This window comes from Macaca mulatta, chromosome 12, assembly GCF_049350105.2.
Source record: "Macaca mulatta isolate MMU2019108-1 chromosome 12, T2T-MMU8v2.0, whole genome shotgun sequence".
NCBI classification, from domain to species: Eukaryota; Metazoa; Chordata; class Mammalia; order Primates; family Cercopithecidae; genus Macaca; species Macaca mulatta.
The window spans coordinates 7,423,014-7,430,168 of NC_133417.1; positions in this window are offsets into that span (position 1 = coordinate 7,423,014).

Sequence of the window (7,155 nt, forward strand, 5' to 3'; positions counted from 1 at the left end):
CTGGGGTCTGTGTGCCAGTGGATCATTAGCGGGCATGGGGGTCTTCAGTAGGGGTCCTGGCCGCTGAAAGACAGGTTAGGGACATATGTTAAGATTTTATCTTTAGTTTCTATAGGGAAAGCAAACATTTCTGGAGCTTTAACTTCCTTGATTATTGTTCTTAGGCTATTATTACCTTTTTGTTTAACAAGGACTTAATTACCTCTGGGACTAGCCAGATGCCTGGACATTTCTTTAAGGAACTTTGTGATTTTTCTTCATTTCATGTTTGGGGGTATACAGCCCCTAAAAACAAGGGAAATCTCTACTCTACCTGACTATAACAAATACACAGATATGTGAAAGTGGCTTTGGAACAGGGTAATGGATAGAGGCTGGAAGAGTTTTGAGGTATACGCTAGAAGTATGGACATTTAAGGTGATTCTGATGATGTCTCAGTTGGAAATGAGGACCATGTTATTGCAAATTGGAAGCATAGTGATCCTGGTTATAACGCGGCACAGAGCTTGGCTGAACTGTGTTCTAGTGTTTTGTAGAAGACAGAGCTTGTGAGTGAGTGATGGAGTTGGATATCTATCTAGCCAAGGAGATTTCTAAGCATAGAGTTGAAGGAGCAGCTTGGTTCCTCCTGACTGCTTACAGTAAAATGCAAAAGAAGACAGAGGAATTGAAGAAGAAACTCTTAAACAAAAAGGAACAAGAACTTGAGTATCTGAGAAGTTCTCAGCCTCTCTGTATTTCAAAAAGTGAGAAATCTTGCTCTGAAGGAAACACTACAGGTGTGGCTGTACAGCCATTTGATAAAGACATCATGGGTGTAACTCACGGACTTCATCACCCATCTCAGTGGAAGCCAGGAATAGAGATGGAATTATAAGAGCAAAGACGCTGCTAATTTGAACTAAAGGGGGCAGAAAAAATAGATGAAGTGATGGAAGGCTGTCAGAGTTCTTAGATCTGACTGGACCAGACCATAGAGTGATTTGGCTATGCATGTGCACTCTTCTTCAAGGAAGGGGAAGAAGGACCCTGAAGGTGATTCAGAGATCAGGGGGACACCACCATTTCAGTTTGAATAGGCCACGTGGCCTCTGACCAAAGCCTTGGCACCACCCTGTAGAGCCTGGGGGGCATGGCCCCCAACTGGCAGAGCTGCAGAGGCGGGACCGCTATCTAGGAGGTCTGGAGAGCAGAGCATCCAGCTGAATAAGATGATTCTTGAGCCTTAAGATCTAATGATACTTGCCTTGCTAGGTTTTGGACTTGCTTGGGACCTGTCACCCTTCCTTCTTTTCTTTTCTTCCCTTTTGGAATGGGAATGCCTATCTTCTGCCTGTCCTACTATTGTATTTTGGAAGCACATAACTTGTCTCATTTCACAGGTTCATGGCTGGAGAGGAATCTTCCCTCAGGATCAATTGTACCTCCAGTCTCACCTATATCTGTTTTAGATGATATTTGGATGAGATTTTGGACCTTGACATTGATGCTGGAACAAGTTAAGATTTGGGGGCTATTGGGATAAAATGAATGTATTTTGAATGTGAGAAAGACCGTTTGGGAGGACAGAGGCAGAGTGTTATGGACTGAATGGGAGGGCTTTGTTCAGGAAGAGCTTTGGATTGCTGAGTCCCAGGGGATACTTCAGCTTGTGAGAGGAGATCAGGCCTATGGAATCTGCATGGCCAACTGACTTGTGTGTGAGGACCGAGGAGATGGGGTGAGATCAGTTTCACCCTAGCCTTCGCCCAGTACTTGAGCTCCTCAGGAGACAGTGATGACGAGGATCAGAGCCTGCCCTACAGGAGCAGCCCCCACAGCTCTGGGTGTCTTCCTGTGACCACTCAGAGGAATGAGATGTGCTAAGTGTGTCAAAGCAGTGGGGAGTGGAAGGAAGGAGGCAGTGCGGACCTTTGCTGAGCATGTCTCAGCAGTTGCTTCCAGGAACATCGACACTGAGTCCTCACAGCAGCCCTGGGAGGTACATAGGCACACCCTGAATCACAGAGGAGTCACAGACCCAGAGAAGTCAAGCATTCATTGATCACTGAAGCTGGGTGTGGGACCAGATTGGCCACACTCCCCTCTATCTCTCCTCCTGGGCTCAGAAGCTTCTGTGCACACCATCACCAACCATGCCTGGAGGGCTGCCAGGTCTCCTGGAATTGTCTCTGGGAATCAGGAGGCAAGTTGTCCACAGGTCTGAGTGCGTTTTGCTGGTTGTGCCCACAGGATGCTGGTTTCACCCTATGTGAATGGAGCCCCATGGGCCCTGCTGTGGGGTCAACGGGGTATTGAGGCCTCTGAAACAAAATTCCCTCTGCATAAACAAAATCTTACATTGCATATTATTGCTAAACATCACTTGGATGTCACAGCCACAGGAAAACTCAGGCACCCACACTGAGGACAAGGTTGTGTTTGAAGCAGCCTGTGGGACCCCACTGACATTTTTTTTTACATTAACTTATTATGATTAGCAACCTCTGAATGCTTCCAATCTGGGAGTACATTGTGACATTCTGTATAATTTATTTCTCCAACCTCTGCCCTTTCAAATTTGAGAGGCACTTGTCAACAGAACAGTAGCAGAGCCACACCCACTCTGTCCAGGTGGAGGGGAGGAGCCATGGCCTCCTCCCAGGGCTTCCTCTTGGGTGGGCTGGGGCTGTGCCTTTGCATGCTTAGCTAGGGTCTGGCTGCCTGCTGGTCTCATCCACAGATCTCCTGGTGCCAAGGGGGCATTCAGATACCCATGTCTGTCTGTGCATGGTCCCAGACACCTGCCTGCTTCTACTACTGATGATGACAGTGGGCCTTCCATGCCCAGCATCTTTAAACATTTGACCAATCACCACCTTCCTGAAAATCCTTCCCTGGACCACCCACTGCTCTTAGGATAACCTCCTCCTTGGGCTGACCCTGTTCCCACGAGCATTTCCTGGGGCTGTGTTCAGCCTGTGCTCTTGCCATTCTCCTCCCTACTGTAGGTATGGTGATGTGCTGCTCATCCCACATTGTGAGCTCCTTCAGGATGAGTGTGCCTGGCCTATAGACAACCTGCCCAGAGATGGAGTGGAGTGGGACCCTCACCCTCCACAGTCAATGCTTAGAGGGCATGTTCAATGGAGGGACCAGAATGGCTCCATGGGAGAGGTAGTTGCAAGGACAGGTGCATGGGGCCTGAGAGTGTGTTGTGATCTGAGAGGCTGCTGATCTAGGTGAGTAAGGAATGAGTGCCTAGCATGGAAGAAAGTGGGGGAGGGGATGGCTGGTGGCCTGAAGCTGTGTGGCTGCCTGGTTGTGCAAAAGTCTTTATGAGTTCTTTGGCCTTTGCTCTTCTATCTATAAGTTTTAGAATCAACTTGTCAAATTCCCTCAAAATCCAATTGAAATTTTGATTGGGACTTATGGAATCTATAGTTCAGTTTGGACAGGACTGACCTCTATAATAGTGAGTCTTTCTATTCATGAACATGGTATAGCTCTCCATTTAATTCATTATTTTCTCTCAACATTTTCAGTAATTTTCTTTATATATGTCTTGAATATTATTTTTAGGTTGATTCCTATGTACCTTATGTAAACCAAAAATAAAGTTCTAAGATCCCTAATCATCTAAGTGGACCCCTTGTCTTGGCCAAGGGCACTCCAAAGTTAACCTGAAAAACTAGTTCAGGCCATGATGGGAAGGGGGAGTTGGATAGCCTCATTATACCCTCACCCAATTTGGAATTCAGGCCCAACTCACCAGCATTAACATTAAAACAGGGATCTTAAGACTGATAAAACAGGCTTTTTTTTTGTTTTGTTTTTGTTTGTTTGTTTGAGATGGAGTTTCATTCCTGTCATGCAGTCTGGAGTGCAGTGGCACAATATCTGCTCACTGCAACCTCCGCTTCCTGGGTTCAGGCAATTCTCCTTCCTCAGCCTTCTGAGTAGCTGGTATTACAGGTGTGTGCCACTGTGCCCAGCTAATTTTTGTATTTTTTAATAGAGATGGGGTTTCACCATGTTGGCCAGGCTGGTTGCAAATTCCTGACCCCAGGTGATCCACCCGCCTTGGCCTCCCAAAGTGTTAGGATTACGGGCGTGAGCCACCATGCCCAGTCAGACTTTTAACATTAGATAAGAAACAGTTACAGTCTATTCTCTCTGAAGCCTCCTACCTGGTGGCTTCGTCTGCATGATAAAACTTTCGTCTCCACAACCCTTTACCACAAGACAGACATTCCTTTCTATTGATTCCAGGGCTTTAGATAATAACCAATTGCCAATCAGAAAACCTTAGAATCCACCTATGATGCAAAAGCCCTTGCTTTGAGTTGTTCCACATTTGTGGACTGAACAGTGTACATCTTACATGTACTGATTGATGTCTTATGTCTCTCTAAATTGTATAAAACCAAGATGTAGGCAGTGGCTCACGCCTGTAATCCCAGCACTTTGGGAGGCCAAGGCGGACGGATCACGAGGTCAGGAGATTGAGACCATCCTGGCGAACGCAGTGAAACCCTGTCTCTACTACAAATACAAAAAAATTAGCCGGGCGTGGTGGCGGGTGCCTGTAGTCCCAGCTACTCGGGAGGCTGAGGCAGGAAAATGGCGTGAACCCATGAGGCAGAGCTTGCAGTGAGCCAAGATGGTGCCACTGCACTCCAGTCTGGGCAACAGAGAGAGACTCCGTCTCAAAACAAACAAACAAACAAACAAAAACAAACAAACAAAAAACCCAAGATGTAGTTCAACCACTTCAGGCACATGTTCTCAGATCTCCTGAGGGCTGTGTCACAGGTCATTGGTCACACATATTTGGCTCAGAATAAATCTCTTAGAATATTTTACAGAGCTTGACTCTTCTTTGTCAACACTTATATGTTTTATCTCTAATAAATGGTATATATTTTTTAATTACATTTTCTTACTGCTTAAATTTTCTCTTCTTTTTTCCTTCTGGTTTCCTCTCTTTCCTCAGTTTAGGAAATAATTTCTATTGCAGAGAGAGAAGAGAGAATTTGCTCTAGTCTTTCTCATATTCTTCCAAATCTCTTGTTCCTTCCCTGAGCTTAAACTTCCAAAATGTAAAAGCCAAGAATTTAACTCCTGGTACCTGTGACAATGCTTTCCTCAGTTGCGGGGCTAAGAGCCAGGCCAGAGGGTATGAGGAACCCTGGGGAGTAAAACCCCAGGCAGCCTCTGGATGGTGCCACAGTCACATAGCTCACAAGCGCTGGAGGGTCTGTGCCTAGGTCTACCAAACCCTGAAGCCCTCATGCTTCTCTTACTTCTTGCTGCTGGCTTCCCTATCCAGGCCAACAACTGTCTGCCTGGGCCTGAACCGGCAGAAGCTGGGACTAGTTGGCCCCAACTTTCTCCATCTCTTTTCTGCCTTCTCAAGCAACTTTTGTCTGGAGTAAGAAAAGATATAAACCTTAAACAAACCAAGTAAAACAATAAAAGTAGTAAATTCAACATACTGCTAAGGGAGATGCCTGTGTCCTTCTCAGGGAAGCGACACCCTGGGCAATAAGGCTTGCAGGGCCCTGGGAACCCAGAGGGTGTGGCCTCAGTCAAGCCCTTCTGTCCTCCAGAGGAAAAGGTTTGACCACGTGTTCTCTGGTCCCTTTCATTCTGCATTCTTTGTACATAAAGTGCTCAAGGAGAACTACATTTGATCCCTTTAAAAGTAAACCCAATTAAGAACTCAGATTAGAGGCAGAATTTTCAGATAACAATATTAACAGCTTATATTTATTGAGTACTTATGGGATTGACAGTTTTTTAAGTGCTTTACGTGGATGCAGATATTTAATGTTCACAGCCTTGTGAGGTCATTGTTATTTATTTATTTATTTATTTATTTATTTATTTTTGACACGCAGTTTTGCTCTTGTTACCCAGGCTGGAGTGCAGTGGCACGACCTTGGCTCACTGCAACCTCTGCCTCCCGGGTTGAAGTGATTTTCCTGCCTCAGCCTCTGGGGTAGCTGGGATTACAGATGCCTGCCACCACGCCCGACTAATTTTTTGTATTTTTAGCAGAGAAGGGGTTTCACCATACCGCCAGGCTGGTCTCGAACTCCTGACCTCAGGTGATCCACCCTCCTTGGCTTCCCAAAGTGCTGGGATTACAGGCGTGAGCCACTGCGCCCAGCTGAGGTCACTGTTATTATTACCACCTCATTTTATAGATAAGAAAAGAGGCTTGGAGAGGCTATGGGGTGTCCCCACAGTCACACAGGCAGTAGGTGAGAGAGCTGGATTTGAGCAATGATACGAATTTCATATGGCTTAGACACTAGTGGGGGAAATGAACATCAACAACAGGGATCTCTAGATGCCCTTGGGAAATGCTGGCCTGGACACGCCTGAGTAAGGTCTTGGTGGTGCAGAGCCTGGAAAAATGAGCACTGAGGCATGAGCACCTAGCTCAGACTCAGCTGCAAGAACTGCCACTTATCAGCTGTGCGAGCTTAGGCACCTTACTTCTCCAGGGGCTGAAGACCCTTCCTGACAGAGATGGACAAACTTACCTTGCAAACGTGCTAGCCTGGGTAATACCCTGGTGGACATGTTCAGTGCCTTTCCTTCCTCTGCCTTCTGCCTTCCCACATGTCCACTGCCTAATGGTGGGGGTCTGCCCGCATCCACCAACCTGAGGCTGGGGACCACCCTGTCCACCGGCCTGATGGTGGAGTGTGCCCTGTCCACCAGCCTGAGGGCAGGATATAACCCTGCCAGGACAGGGCTTCACCAGGAGTCCCAGGCCCACCCACCCTGTACCTGAGGAGTGGAAAATCAGAAACCCTGTGTTTTCACAAGCTGCACATGCCTCCCTCATCACCAGCACAGGGGATTTGCAGGGAGAGCAGATTTTTTTTTTTTTCCCGAGACGGTGTGTTGCTCTGTCTCCCAGGCTAGAGTGCAGTGACGTAACCACAGCTCACTGCAGTCTTGACCTCTCAGGCTCAAGCAATCCTCTCACCTCAGCCTCCCAGGTAGCTGGGACTGCAGGTGCATGCTACCATGCCTTGCTAATTTTAAAATTTTTTATAGAGACAGGGTCTCACTATTTTGCCCAGGCTGGTCTCGAGCTCCTGGGCTCAAGTGATCCTCCCACTTCAGCCTCCGAAGTGCTGGGATTACAGGGGCAA